Source organism: Meles meles, chromosome 18, assembly GCF_922984935.1.
Source record: "Meles meles chromosome 18, mMelMel3.1 paternal haplotype, whole genome shotgun sequence".
NCBI lineage: Eukaryota > Metazoa > Chordata > Mammalia > Carnivora > Mustelidae > Meles > Meles meles.
This window is the reverse complement of record NC_060083.1, coordinates 24,530,059-24,547,458: the sequence shown is the minus strand read 5'-3', so window position 1 is coordinate 24,547,458 and position 17,400 is coordinate 24,530,059. Positions and strand designations below refer to the sequence as shown.

At 49.4% G+C, this 17,400-nt stretch overlaps 1 protein-coding gene across 10 annotated transcripts in view; it reads right to left on the bottom strand.

The window, feature by feature from the left end:
• Positions 1-17,400, bottom strand: part of RPH3AL (rabphilin 3A like (without C2 domains)) — a 160,113-nt gene that overhangs the window by 126,364 nt on the left and 16,349 nt on the right. For 8 of the 10 annotated variants that reach the window (XR_006815891.1, XM_045984472.1, XM_045984468.1 and 5 more), the window contains exon 3: positions 987-1,153. The gene's annotated coding sequence lies outside the window, so the exon portion shown is untranslated. Of the gene's footprint in view, positions 1-986; positions 1,154-5,241; positions 5,602-11,096; positions 11,328-17,400 lie in introns of those variants that run through there. The other 2 variants (XM_045984465.1, XM_045984466.1) reach the window with 2 other exon arrangements.

Genomic DNA, 17,400 nt, shown 5'->3' with positions numbered 1-17,400 from the left:
AGGCAAAATTGGTCCATGGTGGAAACAAATCCAAACAGTGGCTGATTCTGAGGGAGTCCCCCTCCCTCGCTCTCAAAACAGATGCAGAAATAAAAAATAAATAAAAAATAAAATGTATCAAAAAAAGAAAAAGTAGGGGACGCCTGGGTGGCTCAGTGGGTTAAAGCCTCTGCCTTTGGCTCAGGTCATGATCCCAGGGTCCTGGTATCGAACCCCACATCAGGCTCTCTGCTCAGGGGAGCCTGCTTCTCCCCCTGCTTGTGCTCTTCTTTCTCTCTGACAAATAAATAAATAAATAAAATCTTCAAAAAGAAAAAGAAAAGATGCAATTAAGATAGTGAAAAAGCTAGCCATAAGCTGGGAGAAGTGTTTATTACACATAATAAACAAAGAATTAGGACCAGAATGTGAATGTGGGAGGATCACTTGTGAATCCAATATTTTTTTTCTGAATCAGTAATAATCTAATAGGGCACCACCTGGAGGAGGGGGAGGGAAGAGACAAAAAGTCAAATAGGAAAGAAATAGATAAAGAAAAGTATAGGTGCATAAATGAGGAAGCACAAATCGCTCATCCTCAGTCTTAGCTGTAATTATCAAAATGCCAATTTTTAAAAAGATTTTATTATTATTACTTTTTTTTTTTAAAGAGAGAGACAGAAAGCATGAGTGCAGGAAGTGGTTAGCAGCAGAGGGGGAGGGGGAGAGAATCTCAAGCAGACTCCAGGCCCAGGATGGAGCTCGATTGGGGGCTCGATCTCAGGACCCTGAGATCATGACCTAAGCTGAAATCAAGAGTCAGATGCTTAACCGACTGAGCCACTCAGGCGCCCCAAGATTTTATTTTTTTAGATAATCTCTACACCCAATGTGGGGCTCAAACTCACAACCCCAAGATCAAAAGTCACACGCTCCACCAACCAAGCCAGCCAGGCGCCCCTTGAAACACCAATTTAAACCACAGTAAGACACCAGTTTCTACTCACCAGACCGACGAAAACGAAGAGAGTGGATGATACCAAGGACTGGTGAAGACGCCAAGCAACCAACGCTTTGGTCCAGGGCTTCGGGGAGCGCATGTGGCTTCGAAAGGACAGGAGGTGAAGGAGCACACGGGCCTATGGCCTTGTAATTCAACTCCCAAGTAAACACCCTACAGAAATTTACACATGGAGAGGATGTTGGTGATAGCAGAGAAAAGCAGAAACGACCCAAATGCCCATCAACAAGTGGCAGGGAGAAATAAACTGGGTATTAGCCACACGTGACAGCAGGCGAATGTCAACAGCATGTACACACACGTATCCGTTTAAAAACGGACCCGGCCTGAGTCCACTGCCAATACCTCAAAAGCATACAAAAATCCGACAACATATCGTTGAAGGATATAAACCCGCATGGTGAAGCTATGAAGGACAGAAGGTTAATAATTATAACAAAATCCAGGTTAGTGCGTCCCCTGGGGGTGGGAAAGAGGGAGAGCCATTTAAGGAGAGATAGAAAAGCAATTCTAAAGGGCTAGCGGTGCTCTATTTCTTAAGCTAGGTAGGCAGACGTCGGTTTCATTATTCTTCTTTAAATTGTACACATATGTTTTATATGTTCTTGTGTACATACATTTCACAATAATTTTTTTTAAGTCAGTAACTTCTTATATTCCAACATATCCAATTGAAAATAAATGTTTAAGTGGCACCTGGGTGGCTCAGTGGGTTAAAGCCTCTGCCTTCAGCTCCGGTCATGATCCCAGGGTCCTGGGATCCAGCCCCACATCAGGCTCTCTGCTCAGCCTGCTCCCTCCTCTCTCTCTCTGCCTGCCTCTCTGCCTACCTGTGATCTCTGTCTGTCAAATAAATAAATAAAATCTTAAGAAAAAAAAAGAAAGAAAGAAAAGAAATGCTTAAAAAAAAAAAAAAAAAAGATCCCGGGGCAGGGCGCCTGGGTGGCTCAGTCAGTTTGCATCTGCCTTTGACTCAGGTCATGATCCCACAGTCCTGGGATTGAGTCCCTCATCGGGCTCCCTGCTCAGTGGGGAGCCTGTCTTGTCCTCTCTCTCTGTCCCTATCTCCTGCTCGTGCTTATCATCCCTCTCTGTCTCTCTCAATATCTCTCTCAAATAAATATAATTTTTATTTATTAAGATTGTATTTATTTATTTGACAGAGAGAGAGACACAGCGAGAGGAAACACAAGCAGAGGCAGTGGGAGGGGAGAAGCAGGCTTCCTGTTGAGCAGGGAGCCCGATGCGGGGCTTGATCCCAGGACCCTGGGACCGTGACCCAAGCCGAAGGCAGCTGCTTAATGACTGAGCCACCCAGATGCCCCTAAATATAGTATTTTTTTAAAAATTAAAAAACAGATGCACCTAAGTGGCTCGGTCAGTCCGACTCTTGATTTTGGATCAGGTCATGACCTCGAGGTCGTGGGACTAAGCCCCATGTCAGCTCTGTGCTCACCCGGGAATCTGCTGGAGATTCTCTCCCTCTGCCCCTCCCTCTACCCCTTCCCCTTCTTGTATACATGCAAGTGCATGTACATGTTCTCTCTCAAATAAATCCTAAAAAAAATAAACATAAAAATAATTTAAAAAACATGAACTAAGACAAAAGTGTGTTACATATATGTCAGTCATCATTCTTACAGATAAGCAAACATGTTAAATAAAATCCAGGTTATAAAATCATTTATATAGAATGATCTCAATTTTAAAACAGTTAAACAACAGTTATCTCTGGGGGTTGAGAATCAATGGCTTTTATTTTCTTGTGTTTCTGTGTGTTTTCTAAATTTCCACAGGGAATGTGAGTTATTTTTATAATTCAAAAGACTCTTACTTTGAAAAAGTGTTAGGTCATGGGCAAACAACATCAGGGCGGAGGGTCCTGATCTGCACAACTTTAGGACAGCTTCGAGCCAGGTGCCCAGCACAGTCTGGGATCTGGAAGGCGTGATCCCTGGGACCCTACAGACTCTACAAGGAACTCCTTTAAGAGGGGAGTATTTCTCCCCAGAACAGGTGGGCATGACAGGGATCTTGCACCAGTGAAAATCCCAGCCCATGGAAAAGGCTGATTTGAAATGGCTCCAAAGGGACAGATTCAGAGGCAGAGCAACGAAGAGGCTACCTCAGTTCAAACAATGGAAGACTTTCCACCTATGCCAGCTGCCCTTAAAAGCCAAGCACTAGGGGCGCTGGGTGGCTCAGTGGGTTAAGCAACTGCCTTCGGCTCAGGTCATGATCCTGGAGTCCCGGGATCGAGTCCCACAGGGCAGGAGTCTGCTTCTCCCTCTGACCCTCCCCCTTCTCATGCTTTCTCTCTCTCTCTCAAATAAATTAATAAAATCTTAAAAAAAGAAAAAAAAGCCAAGCATTAAACAGTGAGCATGTCACGGTCCATCAGTGCTCAGAGATGCACTGAGGAAAGTCTCCTATCACAAAGGGGGTTAGACTAGTATTAACCTCTAATTATATAAGTACTTTTCCTTTTATGGATTTAAATAGATTGTATACTTAAAATGAGTGAATTATTTGAGATATATGAATTAACTTATCAATTTAAATATAATTTAAAATATTTTAAATCTCAGAGAAGGATACATTTCCTTTTGATCATCCCCACCCCTCCCCACACACAAATCTGGTCCCCTTCTCCCTTCCCTGGAGATAACATCTTTTATTATTATTTGGAACATATTTTTCTAGACCATTTTATATGCTTTTACATATAGATGTGTGCTGCATATATACAAAGTATAAAGGACTATGTGTATATATTTCTACAAATAGCATCATAATCTATTTACCACTTTGAAACTTGGCTTTCTTCCCCCTATAGTCTTAGAGATTCATCTATATTATTTCATATATATATATACATATATTCATATATATAGTTTTGTTTTGGGGGGCAGGGAAGAGGGAGAGAGAGAGAATCTTAACCAGGCTCCATGCCCAATGTGGAGCCTAACTTGGGGCTTGATTTCACAACTCTAAAAGATCACGACCTTGGCTGAAATCAAGAGTTGGACGCTTAACTGACTAAGCCACCCAGGGGCCCTTCATCTATATTGTTATATAAAGATCTAATTATTTTCCTTTTTTAAAAAAAGGTTTTATTTATTTGAGAGAATGAGAGCCCATACAAGCAGGAGGAGGGGCAGAAGGAGAGGAAGAAGCAGACTCCCCGCTGAGCAGAGAGCCCACACGGGGTTCGATCCCAGGACCCTGAAATCATGACCGGAGCCAAAAGAAGATGCTTAACTAAGATACCCAGGTGACTCTAACTACTTCTTTTTCAAAGCTGCACAGTACTGCTGGGTATGAACATTTGAGTTTCTTTAGCTGTTCTACCACCTGTGAATGTTCAGACTGTGGTTATTCGTGACTCCAAACTGCCATGAAGACTGTTCCAGAACTTTCCGCCTGTGCACACATGCCGGGGTTTCCTTAGGGCAGATCCTGAGAAACAGAATCCTTAGGTCATAGGGCAGATGCATTTTTTATTTTAACAAATTGATGTTCACGTGACATTCCTTTCTAAGCCTCAGATCCCACAGCTTTATCAACCTGGTCCCCGTGAAATTTCCTCTGGTTGGTTTTGGCCCCGCAGGTTGGTCTCTCTGGCATACTGTGCCCTGGCTTTGCCCCATGGCTCTTCCTTCCTACTCACACCATCACCCAACAACGAGATGGGCTGCCCTGCTCACTTCCAATCGGCCACCACTCCCAGCTACTCATACCTGGTACCATACGATTCCATTTATATAAAGTGCAGAAAAGGCAAAACAAATAGAAGGTGTTGGAAGTCGGTGTCATAGGTTCCTGGAGGCATAAGGAAGGCTCCTAGGAGGCTGGTAATGTTATGTTTTCTTTATCTGGGTGTTGGTCACATGTGTGTTCATATTGTGAAAATTCATCAATTTTGTTATGTGTACTTCTCTGTATGTGTGTCATACTTCAAAACTTAGCAACAGGACGCCTGGGTGGTTCAGTGAGTTAAGCACCTGCCTTTGGCTCAGGTCATGATCCCAGGGTCCCGGGTTCAAGTCCCTCATCGGGTTCCTCACTTAGCGGGGACCCTGCTTCTCCCTCTGCCGGCTGCACCCTTACCTGTGCACCTGCTCTCTCTGACAAACAAAACAACAATGACGAAAAGATTTAGCAAAACCAGAGTAAAGGCAGCAGTGACCTTAGACTCAAGACATGAATACAGACATGCCACCCCTTTGACTTCACTCTACCTGGAACCTTGGACTTCTGGTGACAGTTGAGAGGTGACACAAGGCTGGATGCGCAGGTTCTGGGGGGCCATCTCTGGGCATGTGGAAGCAGGGCCAGATCAGCTCTGGTTTCCTCCTGTCCCCCTCCACTCTGTTGGGTTTGGGGAGCACTCGCTAAGCTCGGATGTGGCTGGTAGGGAATCGGCCAAGTCAGTGTAATGGCCTTTTTCTTGCTGCTGTGATGACTGGGGGCAATCGAGGTGATGTGCATCCCTTTCTGTCGGTTGTGGGGTGTCAGGTGGACCTGGAGAAATTGCAGAATCTGGCAGGTGCTACTGTCCTCAGCACAGACATCCTCACTCCTCTGACGGCCAGGCCAGCCTAGAAAGGGAGCGGCATTCAATGGGAGAGCATCTCCTTTCATACGGAGCTGCATGTTGCTAAAAATACCAGAGCACCTTATGTAAGACCAGAGTTACATGGTGAGCACCTTATGTAAAAGCACTTAGTACACCACGGCAGCCCAACAGCTGGGGGACGCCGCGACGGCTGTGGGCAGTGTTACGAAGTTACAGTGTGTCTGCCTGGCGAGGAGGGTGAGTGATCGTCACTGTCCAGTCCAGCCTGACTCATGCTGCTGTGCGCAAGCCAGCAACGTACTGGCCGTTTTCTTCTTTAGATCTGGCCATCCGAGCGGCTGGGCTGATGCTGGAGTTTATAAAGTGCCCTTTTGCTTGCCCTCAATCCCCTTCTCATTCACCGAGGATACATCCTGATTCCTAGAAATGCAGTGTCTTGGATTTAAAAGGGCATCCTCCCCACCCAAGAGTCCCCTCACGGAGTAGCCGGGAGGAGTGTCCGATTGGCCTGTGCTTGGAAGTGAGCAGGGCAGCCCATCTCGTTGTTGGGTGATGGTGTGAGTAGGAAGGAAGAGCCATGGGACAAAGCCAGGGCACAGTATGCCAGAGAGACCAACCTCTGTGGGGCCAAAACCAACCAGAGGAAATTTCACAGGGACCAGGTTGATAAAGCTGTGGGATCTGAGGCTTAGAATGTCACGTGGAATCAATTTGTTAAAATAAAAAATGCATCTGCCCTATGACCTAAGGATTCTGTTTCTCAGGATCTGCCCTAAGGAAACCCCGGCATGTGTGCACAGGCGGAAAGTTCTGGAACAGTCTTCATGGCAGTTTGGAGTCACGAGTAACTGTAGAGTCTGAATATTCACTGGTGGTGGAACAGCTAAAGAGACTCAATCATACAGTTTGTGTGATACATCCATGTTCCGTGTTCCTGTAAATGGGTCATCCTTGCTGTAGCCGAGTGTTCTAGCGTGTGTATTTCCCCCCAGTTTATTTGTCCATCCTACTGCAGTTGGGTGATTTCCAGTGTTTTGGCGATTACAAACAGCGCTGTTACAAACAATTCAATTACGTGCCTTTTCACCACAGCCTTTTGCCCTTAAAACATAAAAACTGGCAAACTGGGGTGCCTGGGTGGCTCAGTGGGTTAAAGCCTCTGCCTCCGGCTCAAGTCATGGTCCCGGGGTCCAGGAATCGAGCCCCGCATCGGGCTCTCTGCTCAGCAGGGAGCCTGCTTTCTCCTCTCTCTCTGCCTGCCTCTCTGTCTACTTGAGATCTCTCTCTCTGTCAAATAAATAAATAAAATCTTTTTAAAAAATTAAAAAATAAAGGTACACTGAAAAAATAAATAAATAAAAAGTGGAAAACCACCACTTTAAGCCTCAGTCTTGAGAAAGCCAACATACCCTACCTCGCCAATTCACCCTTTCAGTCTTTAAACACTGTCCTTCCTCGGGCCACCCAAGTAAAGGGCACTGGCCACAGGGGCCACATCTTCTAGGACCACTGCTATGTGTCCTCGGGCAAGCGCTTCGCTTCTCAACACATAAATTTCCTTACCTATAAAATGGGGATGGGGAAAAAAAAAAATGGGGATGGGGCACCTGGGTGGCTCAGATGGTTAAGGGTCCTGGGATAGAGCCCCGCATCAGGCTCCCTGCTGCAGGGAGCCTGTTTCCCCCCTCTCTCCCTGCCTGCCTCTCTGCCTACTTGTGATCTCTGTCAAATAAATAAATAAAGTCTTTTAAAAATAAATAAATAAAAAATAAAAACCAAATAAAATGGGGATAATAAAAGTACTTTGCCCTTCACCTGGATGAGGATGAAATGAGGGAACAGCATCTTAGTGTCAGGAGCTCCGACCACTGCCAAAGGCACCCTCTCTCAGCTCCCTTGATGCACTCTGCTTTGGGAGGCCCAACCCCCAGGAGAGCCTAGCAAGGCTCTAACACAGAAGGGGGCAGCGACTGAAGGCAATCTTGCCACCTCCCAGGGGAGCAGAGTGGCACCAAAAAGTCTGTCCCCACCACACCAAACCACTACCCCCACTCCGGCCTCTCCAGTCACTGAAGACACGGCGCAATGGCCTTCACTCAAAATATGGCCTAAACGTTCTAGAGTCATTATTAACGGCACGTGCCAGCAGTCCAGCGACAGCGCCCAACAACCACTGCCCAAGAAACACGATATTTTTTAATGTTTATGCAAAAGAAAAGAGCGAAGCATAGTATTTTGTGTTTTTAGGCGACAGAGATGGAAAAAAGCCCCTCAGAGCTTACAGTACAGAGACCTAGGAGCAAGAGACTCAGGGCCTCACGCTAGTGGTTGCCATGGCAACCGTACTTCACAGCTGGAACTCATTTTCATATGACAGTGACCTGCAGAGGGGAGGAAGGACCAGGAAACTTCTTCTGTTGAAGGTTGAAGGCGGTACAGTTTGGGTGGGTGGGGGTTGATTTTCTTGACCAAAAAAAAAAAAAAAAAAAGGTAAAAGTGCCTTAGGGGACAGATATGACCCTAGTTACCAGAGGGCCCTGCAGGGTTCTCTGTACCACAACTTTTACTTAAGACACACACACAGCCGTCCTGTTTCTAGGGCCTCAGGGCTGATGTCACAGCCTTCCTGAGTCATTTGCCCCGCCATTAACCATCTGTTCTGTTACAAAGTCTTTTCCTGGAGTCCCAAAGCAACCAGCTGACCACGCCACGGGCACAGCCCACGCACCTGGGCCAGGTGCCAAGAGGACAAAGAAGACTCCTTGGACGGAAGCACACGCTTCCCCAAATGGCAAATCCTAGCACTGGAAACATCTTGGAAGTCAGGCCAACTGGAGTTCCAGCCTCTGCCCTGCCCACCCACAAGCTGTGTGATGAAGGCAAGTCGCTCAGGCTCTCTGGGTTGGTGTCCTCATGGGCAGGAAGAGACAATGATGGCAGAATTGAAGGACCCACCCCTCTGGGCACTGGATCTCTCTCTCTCTCTCTCTCTCTCTCACTCACACACACACACACACACACACACACACACACACACGGGAAAGATCAGCACCCTGCTCCACTCCTAATGACCACTCAGTAAACAGCCGCTGTGGCGTGGGGCCAGAAAATCCTCTCTCACACCCGCAATACAACTGGAGGCTGATGGCAGAGAACAAAGCATTCAGTTGGGTGGCCCAGACTGTAATGAATCCATCCATAACTCAGAGGAGGTGTGGACAGATGGCAATCCAGAAGGCTGGAAGAGTCTAGGCCAGAGGTGTGGTTTCAGCCAGACTCTGAAGGATAACAGGGAGGTATGCCCAGATGTTTGGGGCTGGGAAGTCCTTTCTCGAGTGCTTGCAGGAGCTTGGGTCCTGGGGATCCAGGAGAAAGGGAACAGGTCTCAGGGGCCCAAAGAGCCAGAGATCAGCAGCAGAGAGCTGCACCACAGGTGTGATGAAGAGGGAAAGCCAGAGGAGTCACCAAGCTCTCCCAAGGCCAAAGGACTCAGCGGGGATCCCGGAGGGTTAGGACAAAAGGGCTGACCATGGTAGGGAGGAAAGAAGTTACAGGCCTGGCAATTGGTTGAGCAGAGTGAGGGCCCATGAAGGAGGAGACTTCAACTCTGGGAGGAAGGGATCAGCTTTGTGTGGGAGGAATGGCTTTGTGTGGGAGGAATGCGGAGCCTCTGAAGATTGCTGAGGGAGGAGGGTCAGCCACAGGGCGAAAGCAGGAGTCAGGGACCATCCGTCTACAGGTGACGCAGAAGATGGACCGCAGAGGCCGGACTGGATGCTGGTTATCAGAGAGACCCACTAAAGGGCCTTGGAGCCTGGCCCGAGATATTCAAGGCCTGCCGTGGTAGCTGGTTCACAGGGGGGCAGCGAGAGGCAGACATACTTCAGGGAGAAGGGAATATAATGGAGGAGGGAACCCCATTCCTGAGTAGCAAGTGAGAGCAGCTTCCTGGGAGGAGGAGGCCAGACACAAATGCACCAAGTTTGGGGGTCACTGGAGCATCCAAAGGGTCCCAGGACTGGTGCTAGAAGCTAGAATGCCCCATGGGGCTGCTGAAGAAAGCTTCTGGGAAGCTAAACACAGCACCCAAAAAAACATCCCGCTATGGAGGGGGGTCCAAAGAGAAAGAACAATGGAGAAGAACCAAACAAGGAGAGCAGGACACCCTAGAAATCACAGCAAAGCAGACTGCATGCACACAGGGTCTGCTCCCCAGGCGGAAGGAAGCAGTGTTTGGAAACAAGATGACTTTCAGGAAAGCAGTTCCAGCAGAGCGGGATGGGGCTGGGCTGCACCAGGCTGCGGAGGATTAAGAAGGGCGGCTTGGAACTGAGAGGCCAGCACCAGGTGCAGAGCACTTGTCTGGAAAATGTGACAGTGAGAGAAAAGAAGAAATGAAGCCTAGGCCTCTGATGCATGATTCCTCCCCGCCCCCACCCATGAGATGAGAGGGCAAGTGGATGTCACAGGCAGGAGGATGAGGGGCATGGAGACCCAGGGAAGAGCACATTCGCTCAAGGTGGAGGGGAGGGAAGAGAAGGGGCAGAGACTGGACCATAGCCCTGGATCTGACAATGCTCTTTACCAGGGTGCCCAGGGCCACCCCTGGCTCCCCCAGCCCCCAGCTGCTAGGAAGATCAAAGAGTCCCATGAAGCAGCACAGGTGAAACCTGATCATTCAGCAGAATCCCCCTGGCCCTGATCTCACTGAGGATGGGTTTCCACCTTCTGCATCACACTTCTCCCTAGAACAACATCAGGGGAAGGAATTGGCCCAGGCGGGGGCGGCAGTAAAGACCACAGAAATGGGAAAATCAGGTCCTCAGCCTTCCCAGAAGCCAGGCAGGGGACAAAAATCCCAGACCTCCGGGCAGAGCCCTTGTTGAACCCAAAAAAGGGGGCTTCTGCCCCAACAGCGCAAGTGTCATGGGCACCACTATGAGCCCCGAGCCTGCATCCTGAAAGCAACAACGCACCCTGGATGGATTTCAACACTTCTCCAAGTCTTCTGCCTGGGAAAAACAGGAGGGCCTGCCTGATGGCTGGAAGTGGCTTTCCAGGGGGCGAGAAAACAAACCCAGGGCAGGATTCCCACATTGAAAGACGTGGGCAGAGTGAACCAGAGGAATCCCGTCTGGCTAGTGAGAAATACCCGCATCCCGCACTCACACGCTCCTGGGCACGCACGTGCCACAGGAGTCCCACTCCCGACCACCTAACGACGGGTAACAGCTCAGGCCCGGGCCCATCGAGGCGCCCCAAGCCAATCGCCCGGAGTGTGGGATCCTCACCGAGGGCAGGTTGAGCGCAGAGGGGCAGCGGCTCGGCCACACTGGGGCCCCTGTCGCCGCACGTGCCGGCGGCGGGCGCTCGGTAAACACGGCACTTGTTGACTCTCTCCCGAGGAACGCTCACCCCAGCGCCGCCTGGCGCCTGCAGTCGCGCTCGTCGCTCACTCCCCTCCCCCACCCGGCCGCCCCCGCCTCGCCCACCGCGGCGCCCCACCTCCGGGCGCACCATGAGCTCCCCCGCCGGCCTCCGGCCGACAGCAGGCCAAGCCCGGAGCGCACGCCGTTGCGGGGCTGGGGGCGCAGCCTGCGGCCCCTCGGGTCCAGCCTGGGCTCCTGGAGAGACGGGCGGCGGGCGCGGCGGGGACGGGAGTGCAGCGCCAGGGCCTGGAACGCCCCGCCGGCCCCCGGGGCTCGCCCCCACTCGCGAGGCGAGAGCTCCCGGGTCCCCCGCAGCTCCACAGCCGTCCCGCGCGCCCGCCTGGGCCCCGCCGGGAGCCAGACATACACCCTCACCCCCGGCCCTCCGAGACTGGGCCCCGGACGAGGGGTGGCCCCACTTTAGCCACACTCACCTGGGGTTGGGGGGGGCGGTTCGGCCCTGCCGCCGGGCGCGCTCCCTGGCTGCCCTCTGCCGGCCGCCGCGGGTACCCGGGCGTCAGCCCCGCCCCGCCCCGCCCCTCGCCGCCCTGGGGCCTGTGGCCGCGTGCCGGGAGTCGGGCCTGAGAGGTCACCCGGTAGGCGAGGGCCCCGCTGCACAACAGCTCTCTCCACGGGACAGGTGTCGATGGCCTCTTTTTGATACTGGATTCCAAATATCACTCTTTTCTTAAGGAGCTTCAAGTCCCCAAAGCCAAAAAATGACCTAATCTAACAATCCCTGGACGCAAACGGAAGGCGGGTATGGGTTCTGGAGCCTGAAACAGAACCCGGGACCCGCTGGAGGTCAGCATCTTATTTGTTCAACGAACGAATCCTCCACTGATGGACGGGCAAATGGAGACAACGCTACAGTCACTAAAGGAAGCAGCAACCCAAAGCTAAAGCTTTCAACAGCCTGATGACTTGGTTCCACCATTTCAAGAACCTCAGCAATGCTCTCCATCTCATCTTCATCCACTCTGAGCCTCGAGATGGGAGGGGGAAGAATGGAAGGGCCACGCTAAAGCCCTTCAACCCTCCACTCTACCTTCCCAAAATTTATGAAATGATTTCCGGAGAGAACGCCAGAAATCAGTAGTGGAGTGATCACCAAATCAGAGCCCTGCTTTCCAGACACACAGCAACCCCAACCTGTACCAGAGGGAGACCTCCATTTGGGATATGGATCTTCCCCAGGGGAGATGTGATCTTGGCCATGTGAGCAAATGTCTCTAAGCTAGCACCATCCACCAGACTTCCCGCAATTACAGGAATGGCATACTCGGGGCACCTGGATGACTCAGTCGGTTGAGCATCTGCCTTCAGCTCAGGTCATGATCCCAGGGTCCTGGGACTGAGTCGCTTGTCTGGCTCCCTGCTCACTGGGGAGCCTGCCTTCCCCTCTCCTCCCTGCTCGTGCTCTTTCTGTCTCTCTCAAATGAATAAATAAAATCTTAAAAAAAAAAAAGAAAGAAAGAAAGAAATCTCATACTGCTGGGCTGCCCAGTAGCTACTTGGTCGTAGGAGACTGATTCTTAAACTCCATTTAATTTTCCTTAATTTAAATCTAAATCACCATGGTAGCTAGTGGCTAAGTCTCAGTTTCTTTATTTGCAAAACAGACATAACAGTCCTACTGTGAGGATCGAAGGACCCAAGACCTGGCTCTTTGTAAAAGATCAGGGGTGCCTGGGTAGCTCAGTCAGCTGAACACCTGTCTTAGGCTCAGGTCATGGTCTCAGGGTCCTGGGATCCAACCCCCTCTCGCTCAGCAGGGAGTCTGCCTCTCCCTCTGCCCACCCCCATGCTTGCGCATTCTCTCTCAAATGAATAAATAAAATCTTTTTTAAAAAAACAAATAAAAGGAGTTGTTAACATCATTTTTATCACCACCACTTCACTAAACCTAAAATCTCAAGGCTGCCAGGATTTTACAGGCTCTACCCCAGGTACCCACCCAAAATCCACCCTCCAGGAGGTCTGCCCTTCCTGCTTTTGCAATAGCCTGTGACAGAGCGCTTACCCCCTCTGGGGGCACCTAGTTTCTCTTTGGACTGCTGACCACCTGGAGATTTATCCCTAACACTTCCGTGTGAGTAGATTTTGGTGGACGACTCAAAGAAGTGTTGAGTTTCAAGAGTGCTCAACAGCCAAGGACAAGGTGAGGCCCAAGACAGAGAGCTTTGAAAAACTCAGTGCCTTAAATTAGGGACGAAGTCCGCTTTCATTTCAAGTCTACACATACTTGTCAGCGATGTTGGAGGATGCACCACTACTGGGATTTGTCTGTTTTTTCACAGTCACACTGGGGCTAAGGGGTTTGGGAGAAAGACAATAGGCAAGAAGCCATTTTCCTCCCATCATACATTTCCTACATTTCCTGATGTAGGAAAGACGTTAGGCTTTGAAGCTGAGGGCCAAGATAGAATTCTTGAGATGTCTTTGGTGCAAAAAGGTGGGGTTCTTTTAAGCACGGGGACAGGACCCGTGGGCAGAAAGAGCTGCACCGGCGTCAGGGGGAGTACCCACAAGTTGGGAGGGGGTTAGGGATAGCATATGTCTCTAAGAAATTTTGGGAGCAAGGTTTCCAGGACCTTGAGATGGCCAGCTATTGTTGGGAAAATGTTGTTTATTACTGTCTAATAAAACCTGAGTCATGAGACCCTTCTGGGTCTCATGGGCCATATGGTTGGGGGATTGCCAAAACATATCTTGGGGGGTTTAGAGATAAAGGAAGTTCCCAAAGGAATTTTTATATGTTTAAGTAGACTTATAGGATCCTGGTGTGGGGAGTGGGGACTTGTCAGGCTAGGATTCCCTTTTGTCCTTAGCAAAGTATTAACATTGAGGCAGTTGAGTCCTTAGAGGAATGTCACTCTGTCAGTTTCAGGGACTTGTGAATGGGCTATAGGTAGTAAGGAAATTAAATAATTTTTTTCTTCTGCCTTTGTTTCCCACATCAGTATCGAGAGTTTACAACTGTTGCCCTAATTTATCACAGTTCTGGCTTTGATTATGAGACTGAGGTAGTGTTCGGAAGATTTCTTCACTCCAAAGTTACTCTCTCCAGGGAAGTCACTACGAACAGCCCACACTTAAGGAGTGGGATGTTATGTTTCCCTTCCTTTGGGGGGGGTACCTACATAATTTATTTGGAATTCTTCTGTATGGGACACTCGTCTCTTCCCCCTGTGATAGGACAAGAAATATATATTTTGGTCTTCTTCCCGACTCCTAACCAGAGTTCCTAAAACCCTTCCAGTTTCCAGAGTGGTAAGAACAATAGGGGCATCTTTTGTTATAAAATTCAGGTTTTGCCCCAGAAACAGCTCCAGAGTGCTCAAGCAACAGGAGCGTCTTTTCTCATTCATGACAAGCCCCCCTCTCAAGCACACCTGAGTCTGTATTAAGGAGTGACTTTTGGAAAGCCCCTAAGGATGCTGGAAAGATGGAAGAGCCAGTTGCCAGGGGGAACCAGCTGTGTTTAAAGGGTTGGAATTTTCAGCCCCCACCTCTGGGGAGCAGAGAAGGGAAAGGGGCTGGGACTTGACTTACTGGTCAATGGCCAAGGATTTAACCAAAGCGCTGACAGAAGGAAGCCTCCACAAAAATCCTAACTGAGGGGCGCCTGGGTGGCTCAGTGGGTTAAAGCCTCTGCCTTCAGCTCAGGTCATGATCCCAGGGTCCTGGGATCGAGCCCCACATCGGGCTCTCTGCTCCGCGGGGAACCTGCTTCCTCCTCTCTCTCTGACTGCCTCTCTGCCTAGTTGTGATTTCTCTCTGTCAAATAAATGAAAATAAATAAATAAATAAATAAAAATTAAAAAAAAAAAATCCTAACTGAAAGGGTCGGGAGAGTTTTGGGGTTGGTGACAGCATGGAAGCGCTAGGAAGGTGATGCCGCAGAGACTGCATGGAAGCTCTGCACCCCTTCCCACGGACCTTGCCTTATGCACCTCTTCATCTCCCTGTTGGTCTGCGTCTCTTAACATATCCTTTGTAATAAATTGGTAACACCTCCCGCCCCTGCTAATTTATAACCAATCAGTTCGAAGCGTGGGAGGCCCGGACCAGTGATTGGCGGCTGAATGGGAGTGGGGGTGAGGGAGGCGTTGTGGGATTGAGCCCTTAATTTGCGAAGTCTGTGCTACCTCTGGGCAATTAGTGTCAGAATTGAATTAAATTGTAAAACACTCAGCTGGCGTCTGGTGACGATTGGAGACTTGCTTGCTGTGGAAAAACCCATGCAGCTGGTGCCAGAAGTGTTATGTGTCTAAAAGGGAACAAAGCAAAATTTTCCTTCAGTCCAGGTCAGAAAGTGGGATTGGGCTGGAATGGCCCTCGCTTGTGAAAACGGTGTGCTTTGGGAAGAAAACGGATAAAAAGGTGGGAGTGAGGAGCTGTGGACTCCGAGGTGGTCCCCGAAGGTCTGATGCAGCAGCTGTGCTCAGTTACTCAAAGTAAAGGTTCCCGGTGGAATTTAGAGGTAGGTCCAATCCCAGGACTTGGCTCCCAGGATGTAGAAAGAAATGCAAACCAGTAATAAACAGGCAAAATAGTCCTTTGGTTATCATTGGTAACAGCTCAAATGAAACTAAAAGAGAGTTCTGGCTAAACTCAGATTTGGGTCTAAGTTTCGGTTACTGGCCTCGAAGCCATTCACCAAGGGAAAAAAAGTATGCAGCGACAACAGAAAGTACTTCTAAGACCTCTCTTGTCCCCAGAAAGGTAGTCAATGTAGGGGGAGGACAAAGCCAAGAAACTGTTGAAACCAGGAAGTAACGGTGTGAAGGAGCAGTTACATCCTGTAGATTGGTGTCAGCTGACCGGGAAAGCTTTTTTTAACATTTTTTTAAAAAGATTTTATTTATTTATTTGTCAGAGAGAGAGAGAGATCACAAATAGGCAGAGAGGCAGGCAGAAAGAGAGGGAAGCAGGCTCCCCGCTGAGCAAAGAGCCCAACGTGGGCCTCGATCCCAGGACCCTGAGATCATGACCCGAGCCGAAGGCAGAGGCTTAACCCACTGAGCCACCCAGGCTCCCCCAAAGCTTTTTGCACATTAGGGAGTAAGTGGTCAGAGGGTGAAGAAATTAAGTTCCTGGGACCCCTTTACATGAGAGCCCCATGAACCATGGTACCAAAACCCATTGACAAAGCCTCCATTCAGGCCGCAAAGAGATGGAGAACATATAAGTACATGAGTGTTGGTAAGATTATGAAAGTCAGAATATTTAAACAGGCTCTTATGTAAAGCAGTTGTGTTTTCTTTATGTGAAGGTTTTATGGGAATGAATATTATATCTGCCCAGGGAACACTTCTACCTATAAACCAAAACCTGTTTATGGAATCCTAATGGAGGCCACAGTCAGGCACGTAAGGGTTGCTGGAACTAAGATAAAATTGTGGAACTGGAATGTTTGAACAGGCTTTATGTGAACCGGTTACATCTTCTTACCTGCTTATTTATGATGAGAATGTGTTAGAGCAGAAAGCTAGTTGGGCTTTAACAGGATGCCTGGAGGCCAGCAACGGGGGAATCAAGGCCCACTCCCAGGAAGGTTCCAACCTGCCCTGACGGCATTCCACACGAGGCCACAAGAAGCCAGACCAAACTGGACAGGCCCCAGATAAAGAAGGCCTGAGACTCTGACCAGGTAAGAAGAAAAATCACAAAACCCTGCTCCCAAAGAAATCCCCTCCCCAAGCAAGAAATAGCACACACCTTTGTGAACAACTGTCAATAAAAGATAGAGACCCAAAGCCCTGGCACAGCTCTCTCTGGGCTCGCTCTCTCTTGCGTCTCCAGAATACACTCTCTCTCTCTTCATGTGCGCAGGGCAACCGCAGTCTGGTCCGTCCTTGAATTCTTCTCTTTTCACGAGAGTAAGACTCTCCAGTGACCTCCGGGGGATGGGCTGGGCAGTCGCCTCAGAGCCTGCAGTTCTCCCCAGTCCACCCAGCAACAGATGCACATTGTGTCTGACCGGGAAGCGTTCCCCCTACCTGGTATTATAAAATAGAAGGGATATAAATCTGGGTACCTGGATGGCACAGTCGGTTAAGCGTCTGACTCTTGCTTTCAGCCCAGGTCATGATCTCAGGGTCGCAAGACTGAACCCCATGTAGGGCTCAGCATCCCACACGGAGTCTGCTTACAGCTCTCTTTCCCTCTCCCTCTGCCACACACTCCCCTTAAAATAAATAAATATTTTTAAAAAGAAGGGAATTAATTCGCCCTCAAGCAATATTCCCTGGACATGCTAAATGGGAACCAGTAAGCCTGTTTGAGCCCACACAGTGTCAAATAGAAGCTGGAGCCGTGCTAGGGACAAATTCTCTGTGTCATACCCCTGTGTAGGGTATAGACTGGGGCTTGGGGGAGAAGCCTGT